This window comes from Drosophila navojoa, unplaced genomic scaffold (assembly GCF_054131105.1).
Source record: "Drosophila navojoa isolate 15081-1374.11 unplaced genomic scaffold, UAZ_NAV_1.0 NAV_Backbone_211, whole genome shotgun sequence".
Taxonomy (NCBI): domain Eukaryota; kingdom Metazoa; phylum Arthropoda; class Insecta; order Diptera; family Drosophilidae; genus Drosophila; species Drosophila navojoa.
In genome coordinates this window covers 13,336-37,225 of record NW_028301787.1, presented here as the reverse complement: position 1 = coordinate 37,225, position 23,890 = coordinate 13,336, and the positions used below count along the sequence as shown (strand labels likewise).

At 40.0% G+C, this 23,890-nt stretch overlaps 1 long non-coding RNA gene across 1 annotated transcript; it reads left to right on the top strand.

Moving 5' to 3' along the window:
- The first annotated feature begins 4,952 nt into the window (after positions 1 to 4,952).
- Positions 4,953 to 21,360, top strand: LOC149090413 (uncharacterized). Its single transcript, XR_016197622.1, has 2 exons — positions 4,953 to 5,156; positions 21,205 to 21,360. It is a non-coding gene; the product is annotated as an uncharacterized LOC149090413 (long non-coding RNA).
- The last annotated feature ends 2,530 nt before the right edge of the window (positions 21,361 to 23,890 follow it).

The following is a 23,890-nucleotide window of genomic DNA, read 5'->3' as shown; positions in this document are numbered from 1 at the left end:
AATTAATAGACCATATTGGAAATGTATTTTGGATGAATCGAATCAAATAAGAAATTTGTCTCCATATATCTGCACAGTTGTAAATGGTAAATCGATTCCAGTTAAATATGATCTTCAATTGACACTTTTAGATAAAAAAGTTTTAAACATTTTGACTGAATCCAAATCTTGCCAATTGTGTCCGGTATGTGGAGCGAGTCCAAAAGACTTTATGGAAAATGTTAAAATGGACTCACCAAAATTTACGCTAAGACATGAATCATTAAAATATGGCATAAGTCCTCTACATGGTTGGATTCGATTTTTTGAGTTCGTTCTTAAAATTCCATATAGAAATGGCGAAACAAAAAAAAAAAAAACGATTCAGATGCAGATGTGGAATGCTATGGCTCTACATGTGTATACGCCTAAGCAGAATGGCAATGGAAATACCAACGACGGCAATACAGCAAGGAGGGCGTTTGCACAACCTAAGCTACTAGCTGAAATCTTAGGTCTTGATGATTTTCTCATTGCAGATTTCAACTATATTTTAAAAAATATTGTCAGAAAACCATAGCACTATATATGTCAATATATCCATGGTTTCCAATGTCGGCAACAGTCCATAAAGTGTTAATTCATGGACACCAAATAATAGAGGCATCAATCCTTTCATTAGGTGTTTTTGGCGAAAACGCTTCAGAGGCTCGCAACAAATATTATAAGAGTGACAGGAGGTTACATGCTCGAAAAAATACACGGGATAACAATAAGGCAGACGTTTTCAACAGATCCTCATTTGTCGAGCGTATATCTGACAAAATATTCGGTCAGCAAAACAAACTACCCTTACCAGCCAACGTAATCGACCTTTTGGAATCACCAATCTCGCCATATTTTTCTAGCATGGGCAATAATAACAATGTTCCCATTTTTGATGCTTTCAATAGTGATAGTGATTCAGATTCTGACGCTGAAAATCCGTTTTCAATAGGAATTGATATAGAAGACATTTTTAGGAACATTTTTAACTGTACTTTTCTATTTATATTTTACTTATTAATATTAAGGTTAAGTGTTAAAAATAAATTAAAAACATTTGTTGAATTTAACGAGTGCTAGCATTATTAATTACCGTACCAGTATCTATAAGAGGAAACCTATCTCATATGGGCGGCTTGAGAAGGCGTGATCAGATCGGTCTGAAACTTAGATTTGTTTTTATGTGCATAGACCAAATTTTAAAAACCTAGCATTAAAACTTTAATTGCCGTCGAAAAATCGGTTCTCTGGCCCACAGTGGTGTGGAGAGATGAGTCACAGTGTAAAAGCCAAGCCACCGAAATGTAGCCTCTGCGCCCGGAAAGGTGAAAAGCAGATGAATCACTCAACTGGCAGCTTCAAGTGCCCATCCTACCGTGAAACTGCTGCACGTAAAATGTTAAGGTTTCTTCAGCTTAACTTAAATAACTGTGTTGCTTCCCAAGATCTACTAGAGCAGACGATAAAAGGAAAGCGTATAGACGTAGCCTTTCTCAGTGAGCCACATCACATCACATCATCGGCCTGCCATAGAACATGGGCAACAGACGCAAATGGTAAAGCTGTGTTGTGGGTATGTGGCAACTTAGCGAATGCACTTTCGGATGTTAAGTCATTCAATGGGCTCGTACGTGGCCATATGGCAACTTATGGCTCTACAGTTGCTATCTGGTTCCCAGCATGCAGCTCAGTGAAATCGCAAAGGTGCTAGACGAGTTTCCGAGGGTGCTAGGGGTCGGAAGGCCATTATAGCAGGAGATTTTAACTCATGGGCGTTAGAATAAAGCAGCCACACATCAAATGCCAGAGGCCGTATCCTACTGGAGATCTCGCAACACTAGATGTTGCACTGCTCAACACTGGCCACGAGTTCACCTTCAGTCGGGCTGGATACGGATCTGTAATTGACATTACTTTTGTCACTTCATCCCTCTTTCGATAGCTATACGGGCAGCGATTATACGGCATTTCAGTTCACAACAGGTGACCCACCTGCCAGGGTGTCAACCTTGTTGAGGGAATCGTATCGGCTGGATACCTTTGATCCCGCTGCACTTTCAGAGGCTAATCAGTCTCTGGGCACATTTGGTAAAGCTGAGGCCAGAGCATGCCAAATGGTAGCCCACATTCAAAGTTCCGGCAATAGGAGCATGTTACGCCGCAAGCAGTTCACGCGTCGACAAGAGCCTACGTATTGGTGGAATGCACAAATGGGTGTCACATTTGTATAAATAAATAAATAAATAAATCGAATGGGGGATGGGGGAGGGGGGAGGTGGCGGAACCTTTTGGTAGTCAGCAAAGAGCTACGGTTGCTCTTCCAATTGGGAAAGCTAAAACTCTGCTCAAGCTGTCCAAAATCATAGCATTCGTCAGCAAGCGTTGCCCACACGAATACACCAAGCCGAGGGGACATCTCAGGGAGGACTGATGGGACTGAGATGGTAACTCGCGCGCTATTTACGGACACTTTAAAAAAAATTTGAAGTCTCTAGCTCTTATATGATCTGAGATCGACGCGTTCATACATACGGACAGACGGACGGACAGACAGACCCTGATCAAGAATATATATACTTTATGGGGTCTGCCACGCCTCCTTCATTGCGAAATTCGTCGATAACTGTATCACTTGTAAAATGTCCGAAACGTCATCAGGCAAAATACAAGCTGAATTACATCCAATACTCAAAATCAATATTCCTTGGCACACTTTCCATATCGATATAACTGGAAAACTAAGTGGCAAAAGTAATCAGAAGGAATGTGTTATCGTTCAAGTAGACGCGTTTACCATGTGTTGTAGTGGTGGCGTCGCCGATAAGTAAAAAGACCGGGTTGTAATTTCCTCGTCTTTATTTCTTAGATTAAAGCTGTGTTGCTCGTATAGCATTAGTAAAGATATATATGTCGTCAATACCAGGAGAGGCAAGTGACGCTCAAGGGGGAACGAGGTACTCCGCGGGGCGGCGAGTACAGCGAACCAGTTGGAGAACTGGGTTATGTTATTAACAGAGTGCTGTTAATAACATAACGTGTTGCGGGAGGAGCAATTCTTGTTAATGGGATCTGGCATTAACATACTCCCCCCTTGCAAGGATTGCAAATTAAGAGGTCGCGCTCGAAGCTGGAGATCTCTTGGTGTGCGGAACAAGGCCGTCGTGAAGATGCAGGAGCTTGTGGTGATTCTGGCCACACGTTTTGCAACGTCCCTTGTTGCGGCAGGATTGCCCGAAGTGCTCGTGAGCCAAGCAGTTCGTGCAGTACTCATGTATAAGTACCGCATGCATCCATTTTTCCTCAGAAAGGCCCAGAAACCGCTGGCAGTTTCGGAGACCATGAGCTTCTGGGCATACGCGGCACTGGAAGGAATTGGTACCACGTGGCTTGCTGCTTTCTAATGACGGCGTCTTTATCTGGAAAAACGAATGAGTTGGAGGTTGAATTGCTTGTTCGTTAGAACATAACATGGAGGTTAGTTCGACAGCACAAGGAGGACGAGGATCGAGTTGGAATGATGGGCCTAAATGAAGGATATCATTCAGGCTCTTATTGAAACCGACCCTCACTTTTGTAGTGCTCTTGTCGGGAACTCGGGATGGAAGAGTTGCCGGAATCTCAAGTTTTGTCTCACCCGGAACGGATACTTGAGTTGTGAACGAGGAGACCATTTCCGGTGAAGTTCGTGAAAGTGGGCCAGCCAGTACCCAACCGAAAACAGTCTCTAGACCTAGAAGAGGTCCACAGATATCCGGATGGTAACCTCCCTGAATAATAGTCGGAAGGATATCCGCACCTAGAAGGACATCAATTTCTGAACTCTTGTAGAACTCGGGATCAGCTAGCTGAATATTCGGCAGCTGGTTCAATAAGAGTTGCGGAATTGGAGATGAAGGGAGTTTACCGGAAAGTTTTGGAAGGACGAGAGCAGAAGCTTCGATTCGTAGTCTCGGGTATTTGCATCGCTTGCTGTCTTTGAATTGAGGTGGAATAACTTTTCCACCGGAGTCAAGCGCGGGTTTTGGATATTAATGGCAGTAAAAAGGTCGCGGAATGTTGGCCAGCGCAAGTAGTCGCCGTGGAACACTTCTGTATCAACAGGTGGAAGGCGACAGCCTCCAGACGAGGCGAAAGTAGCGGACATAGGAGCAGGCGGTGTACTCGAAAGTGCGTCGATTTACACCCCCAGGTGCGTCGTACACCGCTCATACACAGTGTAGCAGTTGTCGAATTCGGCCTCCATGGCTTTAACTTCGCCACTGCTCGCCCCTTGGTTCAACGCTCTGGCACAGACCTTATATTGCTGCTCAGCATCATCCCACAATGCCCTGACCCGCTCTCAGTGGATCTCGAAGGTCCGGAGCTGAGCCGCCTGGGTGGCGTCAGAGTCCCCGGGACCGTCAATGCGGGCTTCGAACTTAATAAGCCTATCCTCAGCCGCGATGAACTCATTTAATGGATTTGCGGGCTTCGGACTGGACCGGGTTACGACCGGACTCCGCTTGACAGTGCTGGTGGTCTGTGGTTTCCCGGACGGAATGGGAGTTGCGGAGGCACTGCGTATAATCAAACGCGAAGCGGGTACCTTAAGTTGCGCTCGACCCGAACGATCAGACATGGAAGCTAACTAGAAATTAGCTGGCGGAAATTTCTGATACAGAGGTAGAAAGTCACTCAAGAACAGAGTAATGCAGTTGACTAAGACAAGGAAGTTGTCAACTGAACTTTGTAGAACGAATTGAAAAAGAAAATGTCTTGTTAAGCAAATAAACGAAAAATGTAAAAATTTAATAAACTTAATTAGGATAAATTAAACAATTAAATTAAATTATTAAGCTGATAAAGGAAAAAAAAAACAAGACTAAAAATCTATTTTCTATAAATTACGATGAATTCTGATCGTGCAAAACTATCGTCACGAAATTGATACTAGTTACGATCTCAGCTGTTTGGACACAAAGCAAAACAACCAATTTAGCAATTTAAGTTTATTATTTAAATGTGCCGTGCATATGTATGTAGAACTTTTTATTGTGAATTTATGTGTTAATTGTGTTGCTGGGCTGTTTAGAAGTACGCGAGTGAAAATCAAATAAATCCAAGGCTGCTCATATGTGCATACATGTATGTATGTATATACATACATATGAGTATGTTCGTACAAACAGAAGATAGTGGACACACAATTAGCAAATGTACATATAAATAAAACAAGTAGAAGTAATTAGGCTTGGTGGATAAGTTATCTTAAATTGCAAAATAAAACTATTAAAAACAACAAAGGACATTGTTTTTTTATTTAGTAGTTCGAGTGAGGAGCATGTATGTATGTATGTACGTACATATGTATGTATGTCACTCTGCAGCCGGCGACTAGTATATGAGTGTGTGCGGATGTGCTAAACAGCAGAATATTGCAAATAAATTTATTAAACAATTAACAAAGAATATTGTTCTCTCGTTTTAATAAATATTGATCGGAATATACATATAGTTATGGAGTGTATATGTATGAATGATATGGCGATATGTAGGACGGAGTGTCGGAATAAATAGGATTAGTACATATGCTTGTGTATGGATTGTAACACAGCTTCAGACATGTCTATATATGCATATAAGGATATATATACATATAGGCATGCAGTAAATATAATGTAAATTAGTACATATATAAATATATATACAAGGAAATATAGCGGCGGACAAGTGCCAGTGTATGTATGTATATACTGTATATATATATGTACTACTTTACGCAAAGATGGGGTACTTATCTCGACGGTCGATGGAATGCTGATGTGTATGTGGAGGTGGATGATATCCGGCTCGAAGGACCAAATGTTGTAGTGTTGGCGTCGCATTTTCTAACTACTGCACTGCAAGCCTTTCGAGCATTGACCAGCCACACCTGCTGACGAAGCAGGCCCATTATTGTATTGTGTATTGGCGTGCCAATGAGAGCGATGCAAATGCTCCAAATAAAGCTTCACAAAGCGACACTTAGTTGGGAGCAATAAGGGAAATTCGGCATTATGTGCTAGTGGTGCCTTCAATAGACGACCTGCGACTCGTAGCAACCACAACACACGCCTGCCATGTTGATGTGGGTGCAAAAAAGGTGTCAGTTTTTGCAATGACGGTTGCAACACGATTGATTTCTTCATTTTCTTAATTTTTTCGCTGATTTCAATGTGTTGAATTACAGATATGACTGCAAGGAATGCGAAACTTAATTCAGAAGCTGTAGGCTGGCCACAATGTGTCAGAAAGCTTTAAAAATCCTGGTCCGCAAAACCACAATGATGTTTTAAGCTGCTCAACTGAACATCTCCGAAATAGTTGGTACATGACGCCAAGAAATATTAGTTGTCAACTCTTGAATGGTTGCCACGCTATGAGCAACGAATGTGTTCAAGCTAGATGAATGCATTCGCAGCCAATGAAGCACAACCTCAGAGTCTGACCAAAATGTAACTTGATTAATAGGACAATCAAGTATTTTCTTTACCGCATCCCACAAGGTAGCTAACAATTCTGCAGTACACAACTCCCACCGTAGAACAGATTTTGTTTTCTTGGCGACTAGCAGCCTAGTAGTGATACCCTCACCTGTTTGCATTCTTACGTATAAACAACAACCGTAAGCCCTCGTTGTGGCATCAGCAAATCCATGGATTTGGCATCCGTTTGATTTGAGTGTGCCAACGTAACGAGGTATATGCAACGAGTTTAGATTTGAAAAACAGCTATTGAGTGAAATTTAACTATGTAGATCAATTGAGTGCAATGCATTCACACATATGCATGCACAAGCGAGAGCGCGCCGTATGTGCAAATGAGAACTCAACGATATTGCAAGCTAGAATGCCAAAGATTAATTAGTGCCGATTGAGCTCATACGATGAGCGCAAAGCGAGAGTAATAGTTCTGAGCGACAATAAATCCATATGATGAGCGCAAGTAGTAAGCGCGCAACCAGAGCGATATTGCAAGCGAGCTTACAAACGATCAGTGTAAATTAAGAGCGCAATTTATCATGTAAGCGCGAGTGTAAACGATATTGCACACGCGCTTGCAAATTAAGACCGCAAGGCAAGAACGAAATTATCTGCGCAAGCGATGTGTGCAAGCGCTGCGATACGAAAAATGAGCAACAAAAACTATAACACACTAACGGCGCCAAGAATGCTTAGATTATGCGAGGCAACAGAGATTGAATTATTTGCAGATCAACGGTCAATTACAATATGTACCTTATTATTATTATTTTTATACCCTGAGCCCATTGAAAATGGGAAATCAGGGTATAAATGGTTTTGTTAAAATGTATGTAACAGGCAGAAGGAGTCGTGGCAGACCCCACAAAGTATGTATATTCTTGATCAGGGCGACAAGCTGAGTCGATTTGGCCCTGTCCGTCTGTCTGTCTGTCCGTCCGTCCGTCCGTCTGTCCGTATGTATGAACGTGTCGATCTCAGAAGATATAAGAGCTAGAGACTTCAACTTTTTTTAAATTGTCCGTATATATCGCGCGCATATCGAGTTTACCATTAAAAAACCATAACTCATTCCGATACTTTTTTATCGATAAAAAACCTTATCGAAAGTCAGTTCAAAAATTATATCTCCTACATCATTATAGCTAGAGTGTCCAAATTTTAAATATATATTAAGACGTATTTTATACAATTTCGGTTTTTGTTAAAACTTAACCCTCGCCCCTATATCCACCCCCTCACCCTCATCTTTGTAAAAGTCGTATATCAAATACTAGAGCTTGTGCTTCGGTATACACATACATTTAAACATTATGATTACGTTCTGAAAGTTTCATTACGATCGTACGTCTAGAAATTAAATTATTCAACAAATAAGTTCTCATAATATCGCCAACACTGCAGCGTAACCCAAGCGCAATCGCCTGTATATGGGTGTGTGTTTGTTTGTATGCGTGTGTGTGCGTGTGTATGTGCGAATTATTATTGAAATATCAGTTGCTCGAAGGGTTCAGGGGATCTCGTAGTCGAGCAGTCTCGACTAGAGCTTTCTTACTTGTTTTTATTTATTTTCGCTTTATTTTCTCTTAACACAATTTACATAGGCATAAATCAATTTTCTCATACAACACTATTCTGTATGTCTCAAGTAATGAATTTATTTATTTATCGCTTGCATTACTTTATCATCTATATGCTCTATGTATTTATGTACTTCCCTGATTATTCACAAAGTCCATAATCCAGCTTCCTTCAAATCCAAAGAGTCCACCCGGGGCGCCAAAAATGTTCTTCTAAAAGGAGTCTGTTCCGTGCAATGGTCCAGAATTATAAGCAACTTGCGGTCTCTTCGAATTAAAAGGCAAGTGTTGGGCACCAGTGGTTCAATTCGTACTATTTTTATGGCATATAAGAACGCAAGCGCAGCTTTCACAGTGAGAGCGCATCTTAAAAGTCTACTACTCTTAAAAGTCAACTACTTCAATTTATATTTTAAGGCAAATGCCTTAACACCCGGAGCTTTGTTTTTTTGGCAATGAACGTATAATTTCTGTTAGTTCCTCAATCTTTGTGTGCTTAATAGGCAAGGTCATCTGTAGTGGGGTCTGTAGGCTTAGTTGGGTCTCTCTTGTTTGCTCTAAAGTAGAATTCAAAGCTGTTGAAGCGCTCTGCAAGATGGTATCCGAATGCATTGGACTGGTCCAAATCATTTTTCGCAAGTTCGCCATTATGACATCTGACAGGGACCTGTCTAAAGGGTTGTTTTTTGAGCGATTTTGTGCAATCAATTGTATAGTCCATAGAAGCGAGTTTCTGTTCGAAGAAGTCACTTCTAATTTCCCTTAGGAGGTTATGTAGTTCTCTTGCAGCTCGATTCCACAGAAGTCGGTCCCAAGGATCTTGAGATCGAATCGCTCTTCTTCGGAGGCACCTCTTTCTTCTAATTAATTCTCTAGCCTCTCTTGTGAGAACAATGCCATAACTTCTTGGGGGTATTCCAGGAGCAGATGGCGTTGAGGTATCAACAGCCCTCAATTAGAGACTCAACAGCCCTCTCAATGTCTTCTCCAGAGTCCATGGCGGAGTTCAGATCGATGGCATATTCAAGACGTTGTCTGAACTCTGTGATGTTAGTGCGGATGTTGATCAACTGTGGGCTTGGTCTGATGTTGGAGCCATTTACTTGCAAGTTTACAACGAGGGCTATGTGGTCAGAATCTAAGTCCCAGGTTTGGTGTATAGTTGCTTGTGACTAAGGTAATCCATGATATAAGGCAAAATCGATGCAGCTAGGTGTGTGAAATTTAAATTTAAATCAGCGGGCGGGCGCCCCCCACCATGCAACCATACAACCATGCGGCTCGTCGTGGTGAACTGCATTGCTGGTCGCGTGGTGAAAGCTGCAGAGCGGCAGAAAGGGATCAGCTGCGCGCAAGAATTAGTGAGTTTTGAGCTCTCGAAGTGAGCAGATGCATAAATGGTCATGTATACATTTGTAGTCAGTTCGTCTAACATGTTGATTCTTGGCAATAACTGCAATTAACTATAACTATAACAACACTAACTGGTAATTTGAACGTGGTTACGACCCGTTCGCCGGAAGGGTAAACCTCTGGCAGTGAAAATCGCGTTGTCTGTGAGTGAACGCCGGCGGCAACGTTAGGCGTTCCTCGACCCTCGATCTACCATTCGTAGTGACTCCCCACAGCACGCCTTCGTAACCCCGACCCCCGCAATCTAGAGTGCGCTTGATCGCGCCACTCGATTGTTGCCGCCCTCCCGCGTGCCAACACGTGAGCGTGGGCGTGGTCGGCAAGTTCAGGCCGCGTGGTCGCCTAACCTATAACAACTCCCCCCTCTCCCATTTCTCTAACTCTGTATGTCCCGCACTAACTTATAAATTTCTTGTAAGCTATGGCCCTGGGGAGACTGAGACTCTGACCCCGGCTGGAAAATTAATGTAACCTTACACGTGTCACCAATCAGATATCTTTGGCCGCAGGAGGCAAGTATGTGATTGAAGTGTCTTTCTTCAAGTCTATTTCTTGGAAGACAGTAAATAGTGTTAAATTCCATATCTCCCAGACCTGTGGCAACTTTTATTGACGACATTTGTATGGATTGCGTTTCCAGGGTTCTTTGTGGAAAATGGCGAAGAGAACTGACAGATACCGCTGCTCCTCCAACGCCATGATTGTGATTAGAGGGTTTGTATGCTGGATAGAAAGTATATCCATAGATATTTATGATTTCCCCTGGGTTTAGTCTTATCTCGCTTAGCAGCAGAATGTCTATGTTGTTGTTGTGCGCAAAGCGTTCAATTTCTCTGGCTTTACCTGCAATGCCTTTGGCACTCCCAATAAGGATCCTGAGTGAGTTCAGTGTGAGGTTGAGGCGTTATTGTGAAGCTGGTGATTCCATGTATTTCCAGTCCATTGTCTTGCCATGTTGGCCATGTCGTGAACCATGCTTTCAAGTCGTTCTAATCGTTGGCTGTTTTGCTTATCTTGTTGTTGTTGTTCTCTTTGTTGCTCTTGGAGCCATAAGAGGAATTGCTGCTGCTTCTGTAATTGCAACTGTTGTTGCTGTTGGTAACTATTACCTTTTGGCGCATATGAATTGATTTGTTTTTGAACCATAGAATTCTTAAAAATTTCGAGCCAAACAACCAGGAATGGTTAGATGACGATATAATATTGGTGGATCGAAACTCAAATGTTGGACGACCTGATCTCAGTTTTGAAGATAGCCAGGAAAAAAAAATTCAAACATCGTCCAAGAAATTCCGAGCAATGAGCTTGTCTCTGCGGCTAGTACTGGTTTATACAACTGTGAAAGCGAAGTGCATCTAAAATGATTAATTTGTTGAGCACTGATGAAAGTCTTCCCAAAAAATAAAATCAATTATTCAATCCGATGATAAGCAACCAATTAGGTATACACCACAGGAAGCCTTAGCCTTATATATTGATGGTGGTTATACAAAAAAGGCTTATACAGACTTGCAGCGTGGTACCAAAATGTGAAATGCAAATATATTTCCGATGTATGATGTTTTGCGTTCTGCAAAAACAACTGTGCTATCCTAGTGGTCTAGTAGTAACTGATCCTTCATTTGAGGTACCTTTACAAAATTTAACAATATCCCGAATATATAAAGCGCATTATAAAGATTTTCCTAGTATAGAAAATTACAATGGTTCCCAGCTAACTGCAATATACATATATATGGGGTTGTGATGGAAGTAGTGGCCACTCAACTTATCGCCAGAATTTTAATGATTTGAGCTTGTATGATCAGCACATGTTTTCGGCTTACTTGGTACCATTAGAAATACTACTAGTTTGGAAGAATGCAAAACCTTCATCCACTCGTTATTGCAGGTTATTAAATTGATTTGTCAAAAGGAAACAATGGATTTGGTTCATGATATTGTGAATAATTTCAAAAGCCAAATAACAGCAATACTAATATAAAAAATTTTCAAGTACATCATCAATTTCACCTGACGATGATAGATGGTAAAGTATTCAGTGTTCTGGCTAAATCATCAACTTTAGTTTGTGAAATATGTGGTACAACCCAAAAAAAAAAAAAATTAAATGAATGATCTCACTGCTATTAAATGCAAGGCATCTACATGCTTTGATTCGTTTCCTTGATTGCATTCTGCATATTAGCTACCGACTAATAACTAACAAGTAGAAGGCTCTAGTCGAGACTGCTCGACTAGGAAATACCCTGAAACCTCCAAGCTGATCTGAAGTCTCCACGTCTAATAGTATTCCAATGAGGCTCAAAAACCAAAATCAATTTTTCGATTTTTCTAGATACAAAACTTATCGGATAAGTTATCGAAAAAATAAAGCAAACTCGTACTGCGTATGGTATACACGAGTGTGCACACCAAAGCTCTCTCAGCTCTCTATCTCTTATATCTTCTGAGATCTCGGCGTTCATACAGACAGACGCACGGACGGACGGACAGACGGACAGGACTATATCGACTCAGCCCGTCGTGCTGATCAAGAATATATATACTTAATGGGGTCTGCGATGATTCTTTCTGCCTGTTACATACTTTTTCACAAAAACATTATACCCTATTTCCCATTTTCAATGGGTTCAGGCTATAAAAATTTGCAAGTTTGAAGTACAGATAAAGCAGCTGTTGATATGAGAAAATTGGAAATACAAAAGAATTTGAGAAAGGAGATGGGTATATTGGTTGATTTTTCAATGCCTGGTGGGTCAGGCAATACTAATAACGGCAACACAGCGAGAAAGTTTTTAAAAGATGCAAAGTTAGCTGGCAAAACAACTGGAGTCAACTATCTTTTAATTTATCGATTTAGTGTAATATTACGAGCACTAGCATCCGGATGTGAAATTGATACATTTATGCATTTGAAACTGCAATATTATTTGTAGACATGTACCCATGCCTTCATCTGCCCATACGATAGGGATGATGTCAGAAGAAGCTCTTGAAGCCAGAAATAAAAATCAAAGAAAGTTTCGATTAAACCACACACGAAAAAATTCTCGCATTAACACAATGCACTGTGGGCCAGAGATCCGAGTTTTTGACGAAAATTAAAGTTTTAATGCTAGGTTTTTTAAATTTGGTACATACGATAGTGTCGATGCACATAAAAACATATCTAAATTTCAGACCGATCTGACAACGCCTTCTCTAGCCGCCCATATGAGATAGATATCACTCGTTAAATTCAACAAATATTTTAAATTAATTTTTTAACACTTAACCTTAATATTAATAAGTAAAATATAAATAGAAAAGTATAATGATACCATAAGTATTTTACAGTTAAAAATGTTGCTAAAAGTCGTCTTCTATATCCATTTCTATTGAAAACGGATTTTCAGCGTCAGAATCTGAATCACTATCACTATTGAAAGCATCAAAAATGGGAACATTGTTATTATTGCCCATGCTAGAAAAATATGGCGAGATTGGTGATTCCAAAAGGTCGATTACGTTGGCTGGTAAGGGTAGTTTGTTTTGCTGACCGAATATTTTGTCAGATATACGCTCGACAAATGAGGATCTGTTGAAAACGTCTGCCTTATTGTTATCCCGTGTATTTTTTTTGTTTCGCCATTTTTTTTTTCTATTTTCATCGAGAGATGAAATTGTTATTTTTTAAGTTTAAGTCTATATGCAATTTTAAGGACGAATTCAAAAAATCGAATCCAACCATGTAGAGGAACTATGCCATATTTTAATGACGGTAAAAATTGGTAGTGGGGGTGTACGCTGGTCTTGTCCGATTTGTTTAGAAAGACAGATCAACTTTTCTAAAATGTACAGCGCTGTAAGGGCTCAGTTTTTAAAACTGAAAAAGATTTCTAAGCAGTTATCCAGTGATATGGCTGCTGCTGAAGAAATACTAACCCAGTTTAATTTCGAGAGTCCCCTCATTTGGAGTCTTTATCGTTGTTGGTACCTCCCTCTGTACCAACACCGTCCCCTAATTCGCTTGCCCCTCCCTCACCTTGCGCTTCAGTTTTGTCATCCGCTCCTATTCGCTCGATCCTATATCACCCTGTTCCTGAAGCTATTGGTTTCTTCTGTTGAGGCTGCTATTGATACTCAGGTTCTGTTCAAAAATTGGAATCTTCTCCAATTGCTGTTCAAGCCATGAGTGTTAATAATTCAGCCACTCCCGGCATATCCTTATCAGTCGTCTCTCCTCGAAAGCAAGTTTTCTTATCTAGGCTTTCATCTGATACGACCTGTGAGGCAGTATCTGTTTTTATAGCAAGCAAGACTTCGGCTAAGGTTTTTATATCGAAGTTTAGCTTCGCAGCTCCGCGCGAAATTGCCTCTTTTAAAATAAATGTGCCGATAGAACATTTTAAAACTTTATGTGATCCAAACTTCTGGCCACCTCATGTGGTAGTTCATGAATTTAGACCTAAAATTCGTAACAGATCTACTCCTATTGCTGTAAATCTACCTTCGGTGCAATCGTCATCTAACACTGTACCAAAAAACTAAATTCTTTCCTATCTTCTTCTCAGCTGTCTCTGCTTTATCAAAATGTACGCGGCTTGAATTCTAAAGTTAATAGTTTATTCTTACACAGTTTTAGTGTACAATATGATATTATTGCATTTACTGAAACGTGGCTAAGTAATAATATTCATAATAGTGAAATCCTTTCAAATAATTTCACTATTTTTAGACTCGATCGTTTAATGCGCAGAGGGTTAAATCCAGTATCCTCTCTGATGTGTTTACCTTTTCGTCCCTTCATGATGCGGAGATTTTAGGGGTTAAATTAACTCTCCCATCGCGCTCACTGTTTATCACATGTTCTTATATCCCTCCCTCTTCTGATTTACAAGTTTATGCTCATCACATTAATTGTATTAAAGAGGTTTATGAGCATGTGAATGATACAGACTTGCTTCTTGTGTTGGGGGATTTTAACATTCCCAACACTTCTTGGTTAGCAACTTGTAATACAAATTACTTAATTCCGACAATTGATCTTTATCTTTTTGATGAATTGTTTAACCTGTCTCTGTTTCAGATTAACTCTATTTCTAATCACCTAAATCGCACACTTGATTTGGTGTTTACTAATCACGATTCGCTCTTAAATGTCGTGAGAACGACTCCATTCTGTATTCCTGAGAATATACATCACCCCACTTTAGAAGTATTATTAGCTGTCGATAATCATCCCAATTATACTCCTTTGCCTTCATGTCCATGTCGTTGTTATTGTAAATGCGATTTTGTTTTGCTTAATGAATTAATTAATTCAACAGACTGGTCTACTTTATATGAGTCGAACGATATTAATTTGGCAGCATCGTTTTTTTACTCAACCTTAAACTCTATTCTCGATGTTTGTGTCCCTCTCTGCCGTATTTCGCCAGTTTCAAATAAGCCACCTTGGTTTACCAAGACTCTTTTGAACTTGAGAAACATTAAAACTAAATGTTTTAAAAATTATAAAAAGTCTGGTTCAAGTGTTGATTGGTCCAAATATTCCATTGCCAAGTCAAACTTCAATCATTTAAATTCTAGCTGTTATGAGAACTATCTTATACGTTTCAAACGTCAGTTTGCTCGAGATTCCAAGTAATTTTATTCATTTGTAAATTTGAAGCGTAAATCTTCTGGTTTGCCGTCCTCATTTGTCCTTGGTGGTGAAAAAACTTGCAATGACCAGGATTCCTCTGATCTATTTGCTGATTGTTTTCAATCAACTTATTCTTTGGCTAATCTCTACAACAACTCATATCCATATCCTCTTTTTGAATATGGGTCTATAAAATACTCCTAAAGTTACTGCAGCCTCTCTGGCTGCGGCCATTAGGACGTTGAAATCATCTTTCCTAGTTGTGTGATTAAAGAGTGCAGTGTTTCTCTTCAGTCACAATTACTAAAATTGTTTAACTTGTCCTTGGATACTGCTGTGTTCCCTTCAATTTGGAAAGAATCTTTCATCATTACCTTATATAAACAAGTTATAAAACTCTAGTCGAGCGCTCTCGAACCAAACTAATAGAAAAGCACATTTAGTATGGTTCAAATTTCGATTTCGATGTATTTAAAAATATAAATGAAATAGAAAACTCATTTAATTAAATATATAAACATTTTGAAACAATTAAAAAAAAGAATTACGACACGCTCTGGGTTTGAACCCGAGACTCGTGATCAAGCGCTGCGCTTTCTATCTTGACGCCACCCTTCTGTTCTGATTTGCAATGTCAAAACTGAAATAGATTCACTGCTACAGCGCCATCTACCAAATCTAAGTCAAACTAACTGCTGATGTGACTTTAAGAATGTGCAAGAACAACCAAACTAATTAAAACGTACATATAGTATGGTTAAAATTTCAATTTCGATTTTTGAAAAAATATAAGAGAAATTTAATCAAATATATAAAAATTTTGAAGCAATTAAAAGAAAACTACAATATGCCCTCAGCAGGATTTGAACCAGGGACCTCGCGATCGAGCGCCGCGCCCTCTACTATGACACCACTCCTCTGTTCTTATTTGCAATGTCAAAACTGAAATAGATTCACTGATGCAACGCCATCTAGCAGAACTAAACGAAACTAATGATGTGATTCTAAGAATGTGCCAGAAGATGTTTGAATGTATGTGTGCACACGTATTGGAAAACTGCTGTTGCTGCCGCACGTGCGTTTGTTAATTGGCCAAACATTTTGTTATTTTTTAACGTCGATTGTCTAAACCGAATTCAATGAAACTTTCAGCATATGATCTACATATTCTATTGAATATTTGGCATTTAAAAAAAAACATGTCAAATCATTTACAATTAGCTATACTAGCATTCACTGGGGATTCTGGTGAATTTGGAGCCGGTATCCAAAATATAAAAAAAACCGAAATTGTATAAAATGCATTGGAATATATTTTTAATTGGAGCTCTAAAAATGTGTATAAATTTATAACCTATTGCGCTTGCGTTGCGCTGCAGTATGGCAATATTATGAGAACTTATTTGTTGAATAATTTAATTTCTAGACGTACGATCGTAATGAAACTTTCAGAACGTAATCATGATGTTTAAATGTATCTAGTATTTGATATACGACTTTTACAAAGATGAGGGTGAGGAGTGGATTTAGGGGTGGGGGGTAAATTTTAACAAAAACCGAAATTGTATAAAATGAATCTTAGTATACATTTTAAGTTTGGAGACTCTAGCATAAAAGATGTAGGACATATAATTTTTTAAGTGATCTTCGATAAGGTTTTTTATCGATAAAAAAGTATCGGAATGAGTTATCGTTTTTTAAAATGTCCGTATATATCACGCGCATATCGAGTTTATCACTAAAAAACGATAACTCATTCCGATACTTTTTTATCGATAAAAAACCTTATCGAAGATCACTTAAAAAATTATATCTCCTACATCTTTCAAGCTAGAGTCTCCAAATTTAAAATGTATATAAAGATGTATTTTAGACAATTTCGGTTTTTGTTAAAATTTACCCCCCACCCCTAAATCCACCCCCTCACTCTCATCTTTGTAAAAGTCGTATATCAAATACTAGAGACTTGTGCTTCGATATACACATACATTTAAACATTATGATTACGTTCTGAAAGTTTCATTACGATCGTACGTCTAGAAATTAAATTATTCAACAAATAAGTTCTCATAATATTGCAAACACTGCAGCGCAACCAAAGCGCAAACGCCTGTATACGTGAGTTGTGTGTGCGCGTGTGTTTGTTTCTATGTGAATGTGTGTGCGTGTTTTTGTTTGTATGCGTGTGTGTGTGCGTTTGTTTGTTTGTATGCGTGTGTTTGTTTGTATGCGTGTGTGTGTGTGTGTGTGCGTGTGTGTTTGCTAATTATTATTGAAATATCAGTTGCTTGTAGGGTTCAGGGGATCTCGTAGTCGAGCAGTCTCGACTAGAGCTTTCTTACTTGTTATAAATTACCTTCCTAGTTGTATCTCGTATTCTACTATATTTATGTATGCTGATGATGTAAAACTTTGCCTTCCATATTCCAGTGCAAATGGACATCATCACCTTCACTTGAGCTTCGGTATACACATACATTAATACATCATGATTACGTTCTGAAAGTTTCATTACGATCGTACGTCTGCAGCGCAACCCAAGCGCAATCGCCTTTATATGTGAGTATGTGTGTATGCGTATGTTTGTTTGTATGTGTATGTGTGTGCGTGTGTTTTTTTGTAGGCGTGTGTGTGTGCGTGTATTTGTATGTATGCGTGTGTGTGTGCGTGTGTGTTTGCTAATTATTATTGAAATATCAATTACTTGTAGGGTTCAGGGGATCTCGTAGTCGAGCAGTCTCGACTAGAGCTTTCTTACTTGTTCTAAATGACCTTCCTAGTTGTATCTCGTATTCTATTATATTTATGTATGCTGACGATGTAAAACTTTGCCTTCCATACTCCAGTGCAAATGGACATCATCATCTTCAAGATGACCTAAATGCATTTCAACTTTGGTGTGTGGCAAACCAGCTGGACTTAAATTGCTCAAAGTGTATGACAATGACATTCTGTCGTACCGTTCCTCTAATTGTTGATTATAAAATTAGCAATATTTCCTTACAACGCATCCACACAATCAAAGATCTTGGTGTTTCTTTCGATTGTAAACTAAATTTTAATCTTTATATTTCTACCAAGCCAAGCACACTTTTGGCTTCATTAAACGTTGGTCTAAGGAATTTAAAGATCCTTTTACCACCAAGCGCTTATTTACTTCGCTTGTGCGTCCCATCTTAGATTATTGCTCTGTTGTATGGTCTCCGCAGCATAAACTGCATCAGGATCGCATCGAATCGGTCCAAAAAGAGTTTCTTCTCTTTGCCTTAAGGGATCTTCGATGGGACAGTAATTTACGATTACCGTCTTATCATAGTAGGCTCCAGCTTATTGATCTTCCATCGCTAACCAATCGCAGAAAAATTTTAGGAATTGTTTTTCTGCATAAATTGATTAGTGGTGATATTGATTCGTCCTCTTTGTTGGGTCGTCTAAATTTTTCGGTTCCGTCCCGAACAACTAGACACTATCGTCCGCTTCATTTACCGGTGTGCACTAGGGATTATTCTTTGCACAGTGCGTTTCATGTTCTTAGTGCTAATTTTAATAAATATTATCACGTTTTTTCCTTAGAGCTCTCTCTTCCTAAAATAAAAAGTTTGCTATTAGCTTATCTTAGGGAAATCACTCACAATGCCCAGGCATAAGCATTGGTATACATTTTCGTTGTCAATGTTGTGTAGTGATTTCTCAACTCTATCCTATATTCTATTCTGTGCTCTTCCTTTACTCTTTTCTTTTTACTTTTCTTTATATTATTAACTTTTCTTGCAATTTCTTTTAATACCTTACCTTTTGTTTTTCTGTACTAATTCTTATTTATTACATTTTTACATCTTTCAAGCTAGAGTCTCCACATTTAAAATGTATATTAAGATGTATTTTAGACAATTTCGGGTTTTGTTAAAATTTACCCCCCACCCCTAAATCCACCCCCTCACTCTCATCTTTGTAAAAGTCGTATATCAAATACTAGAAACTTGTGCTTCGGTATACACATACATTTAAACATTATGATTACGTTCTGAAAGTTTCATTACGATCGTACGTCTAAAAATTAAATTATTCAACAAATAAGTTCTCATTATATTGCGAAGACTGCAGCGCAACCCAAGCGCAATCGCCTGTATATGTGAGTGTGTGTGTATGCGTGTGTGTTGTTTGTGTGTGTGTATGCGTGTGTTTGTTTGTATGCGTGTGTGCGTTTGTTTGTTTGTTGCGTGTGTGTGTGCATATGTTTGTTTGTATTCGTGTGTGTGAGTGTGTGTATGCTAACTATTATTGAAATATCAGTTGCTTGTAGGGTTCAGGGTATCTCCTAGTCGAGCAGTCTCGACTAGAGTTTTCTTACTTGTTTTTTGTTTATTTTTGTTTTTATATTTTTATTTTAAGAATTACTTATTTTATATGTAGTTAATAAATCTACATTTAATATTTTTTTCTAAGTTTTCTTACTAACACTTCTTTTTATAGCATTATTAGTTTCACTGACCATATTTGGCTGTGAGACGTGGGCATAGCTGGCCGGACTGGCAAATAAAATACCCCCATCGGGTCGGTGTTGCTATTGATATTATATCCTGTACTTTGTTTAGGCTTTTTTTTTTTAATTTAAATTGACTCTCGTTTTTGTCAATAACTTTAAGAAATAAAATATTAAAATAAATAATATGTTGATCACCGCCGTGCCGAGGAGGACACCTCTGTTCTGTTCTGTTCTGTTCTGAACACAGATCGCACAGATTCACTTGCGTTGTGAAGGAGTTGACTAGTTTGTGAGGGGCAGAGCTCGGGCATCTCGGAACTGAGATTGGAGCTGTTGGTGCAGAATGATCACCTTCCATAGCCTCGAGAGCAAGAGCTCGCTAAGAAAGTGACTAACGTCCTGCCAGGCTGGAATTTCTGTTTTTTGTGTCAGTGAATGCTCACTGAGAGATCGAGTGTGATCTGGCAATTTGGATGTGCACATGAACACAAGGATACAGTCCCAATTCTCCGTAGAGATTTGAGCATGCTCGATTGCAGTGACGCATCTATGAATGGTGCCATGCAACTCTCTGAGAGCCGAGCCTGATCCTTGGTACTTTGGAGAGGTTGAGCAGGATTTAAGCTGGCTGTTGACTAACAGCCGCTTATTCTCGAACCGATCACACAAGGAGCCCCATCGCCTGCTGTCTTTGAATTTAGGTGGAATAACTTTTCCACCGGAGTCAAGCGCGGATTCTGAATATAAATCGCAGTAAAAAGGTAGCGGAATGTTGGCCAGCGCAAGGAATCGCCGTGGAACACTTCCGTATACAACGGGTGGAAGGCGCCTCTAGACGAGGCGAAAGTAGCGGACATAGGAGCGGGCGGTGTACTCGATGCGGAAAGTGCGTCGATTTGCACCCCCAGGTGCGTCGAACACCGCTCATACATAGTGTAGCAGTTGTCGAATTTGGCCTCGATGGCTTCAACTTCGCTACTGCACGCCCCTTAGTTCAACGCTCTGGCACAGACCTTATATTGCTGCTCAGCATCATCCCACAAGGCCCTGTCCCGCTCTCGGCGGATCTCGAAGGCCCGGAGTTGAGCCGCCTGGGTGGCGTCAGAGTCCCCGGGACCGGCAATGCGGGCTTCGAATTTAATAAGCCTATCCGCAGCCGCGATGAACAGAGACATATTTAATGGATTTGCGGGCTTTGGACTGGACCAGGTTACGACCGGACTGCGCTTGAAAGTGCTGGTGGTTTCCCGGACGTAATGGGAGATGCGGAGGCACTGCGTTTAATCAAACGCGAAGCGGGTACCTTAAGTTGCGCTCGACCCGAACGAAATTGAAAAAGAAAATGTCTTGTTAAGCAAATAAACGAAAAATGGAAAAATTAAATAAATTTAATTAGGATAAATTAAACAATTAAATTAAATTATTAAGCTGGGGAGATTTTCTGTTAACAATAAAAGAACAAAAAAAAGACTAAAAATCTATTCTTTTTATTTTGCAATAGTTTTTAAATTACGATGAATTCTGATCGTGCGAGTAAAAATCAAATAAACCCAAGGCTGCTCATATGTGCAGACATGTATGTATGTACATATGTATGAGCGTATGTTCGTACAAACAGAAGATAGCGGACACACAATTAGCAAATATATAAATAAAACAAGTAGAAGTAATTATGCTTGGTGGATAAGTGATCTTAAATTGCAAAATAAAACTATTAAAAACAACAAAGGATATTTGTTTTTTATTTAGTAGATCGAGTGAGGAGCATGTATGTATGTATGTATGTACGTACATATGTATGTATGTCACTCTGCAGCCGGCGACTAGTATATGAGTGTATGCGGATGTGCTAAATTGCAGAATATTGCAAATAAATTTATTAAACAATTAACTGAGAATATTGTTCTCTTGTTTTAAAAAATATTGATCGGAATATACATATAGATATGGAGAAATATATGTGTATGAATGATATGGCGATATATAGGACGGAGTGTCGGACTAAATAGGATTAGTACACATGTTTCTGGATACTCCTGTATTGCCTTAACCTTTTCAGGATCCGTCGTGGTGCCAGTGCTGGTTACTATGAAACCAAGAAAGTTAACGCTTTTCTTAAAAAATCGTGACTTTTCGATGGAGACCCTCATGTTTGCTTCGTGTAAGCTTTTTTAGGACCCAATCCACGTGTTTAATGTGGGAGTCCTCATCTTCTGAAAAGATGATTACGTCATCGACATAAACATAGCAAAATTTGCCAATCTGCTCTCGCTCTTCCCAAATTCCCCAATATCATTGATATATTTGGCATAGGGTATTTGTCAGGCACGGTTCTTTCGTTAAGTTTACGAAAGTCCATTACCAACCTAATTTTTCTTTGCCCGCTTCATCAGTGCCCTTCTTGTCTACTACCCATATTGGGTTATTGTAGGGAGAGACTGACTTTTGAGTTATATCATTTTTTAGCAGATCTTTGATTTCTTTATTAACGAAATCAGCTGCTCCCATTGGATATGGATAAAGCTTGGCATAGATCGGTTGCTCATCTGTGGTCCTAATGGTAGCCACGACTGATGTGTTATACGGCAACGCCTTGTCTGGGTCTGCAAAGGCCTTTTGTCTGGTCTTTAGCATTTTAAAAAGGAACTACTGGCTAATGGGGATGCCTCTGCACAGTCTACATTTGTGAAATTCACATTTTTGCACGTGTGGAAGGTGATTTGTTCTACCTCCGTGCCCCATTTAAGCTGTCCTAAATCTAGACAAAGCGAAGCAGCTGCCTGCTTTAGCAGGTCAAGGCCTATAATCCCATCAAAAGTTGACAGATCCGGCAGAATAAACAAGTAAGAAAGCTCTAGTCGAGACTGCTCGACTACGAGATCCCCTGAACCCTACAAGCAACTGATATTTCAAAAATAATTAGCAAACACACACACACGCATACAAACATACACACACTCACATATACAGGCGATTGCGCTTGGGTTGCGCTGCAGTGTTGGCAATATAATGAAAACTTATTTAATAATTTAATTTCTAGACGTACGATCGTAATGAAACTTTCAGAACGTAATCATAATGTTAAAATGTATGTGTATACCCATTTTCAATGGGTTCAGGGTATAAAAAGGTTGCCTTTAACCCAAACATTGCAACAAAGCATTTGTGTGTAATTTGTGTCTCGCCGTGAATAGAATAAATTTTGAAGGGGGACTCTACAGAGTGGACGCCTTTTAACCCTTCATGTAGCCGAATGAAATTCTTGGCCGCGCCCGTGTCTATGAGGAATCGCATGTGAGTCCCTGCTATTCTTCGTCTGATGACGGGTAGCAGGGATTTACTCCTAAAAAAATTGAGGGCATCAGAGTCATAACTAGCATCGTCATTGATTTGTGCCGCTGCGCTAGAGGCGACATCAGCGTACACCTTTGCTCCCTGTCCCGCGTCTTGCGTGACGTGATTCAATCTTTGCTGATTTCTCTGACCACCTGTATGGTTGGATGCGGGGTTCTTCCTATTCGCGAGAGCAGAGGCCTGAGTGGGCTGCAAAACCCTTGAGAAGGAAGGATCGACCGCATGGGCACCGGTGCGCCATTACTTTTGTGCTGCTTGCTGCTTCGTTGGTCAGTCTCCACTGGGACCTTGCTTTGCTTGCTGAAGTGTGGATTCTTGGTACCGTTAGCTTGTGTTTCGGCTTGTTACGAATGCCTCTGCTGTTGGTGACCCTGCGCTTTTGCCTGCGGCTTGCGCTCTTTGTCCTCTAGACTTTTTGCGAAATTAGCCGCGAATGTGTACCTTTCATGATTTGACTCAACTTCTTGCGCGAGAGCTAGCGCTGAAGGCAAGTCCCTGGGCTTTGCTGCAAAGAGCACATCTGTAAGACTGCGCTTGAGACCCGATATGAACACACGCAACGCATCGTCACGGAATTTTTCACATAGGCCCTTTGCTAAAGCCGGCTCATATGACATGTTAACTTTGTTAGTGAGAAGAGTGGGTTTCTTCTCTACCTCGTCGTAATACTGGAGCAGGGACAGGCCACCTTGCCTCAAGGTACCTAATTCCTGTTCAATGACATGAATTGGTCTCTTGTCAATACAGTACCAAATGAGGCCAGCACCGCGTCTGCGGGCCCCTGATCTTGCTGCAGGGAGAGGTCTTGCAGCCGAGGCTCCGATGCGAATGTCACAGTCGCTAGACTGCTTGCGAGATGGCTGTACTGAAACATGCGTAGGTCAGTGGCCGCGAAAAGCAAAAC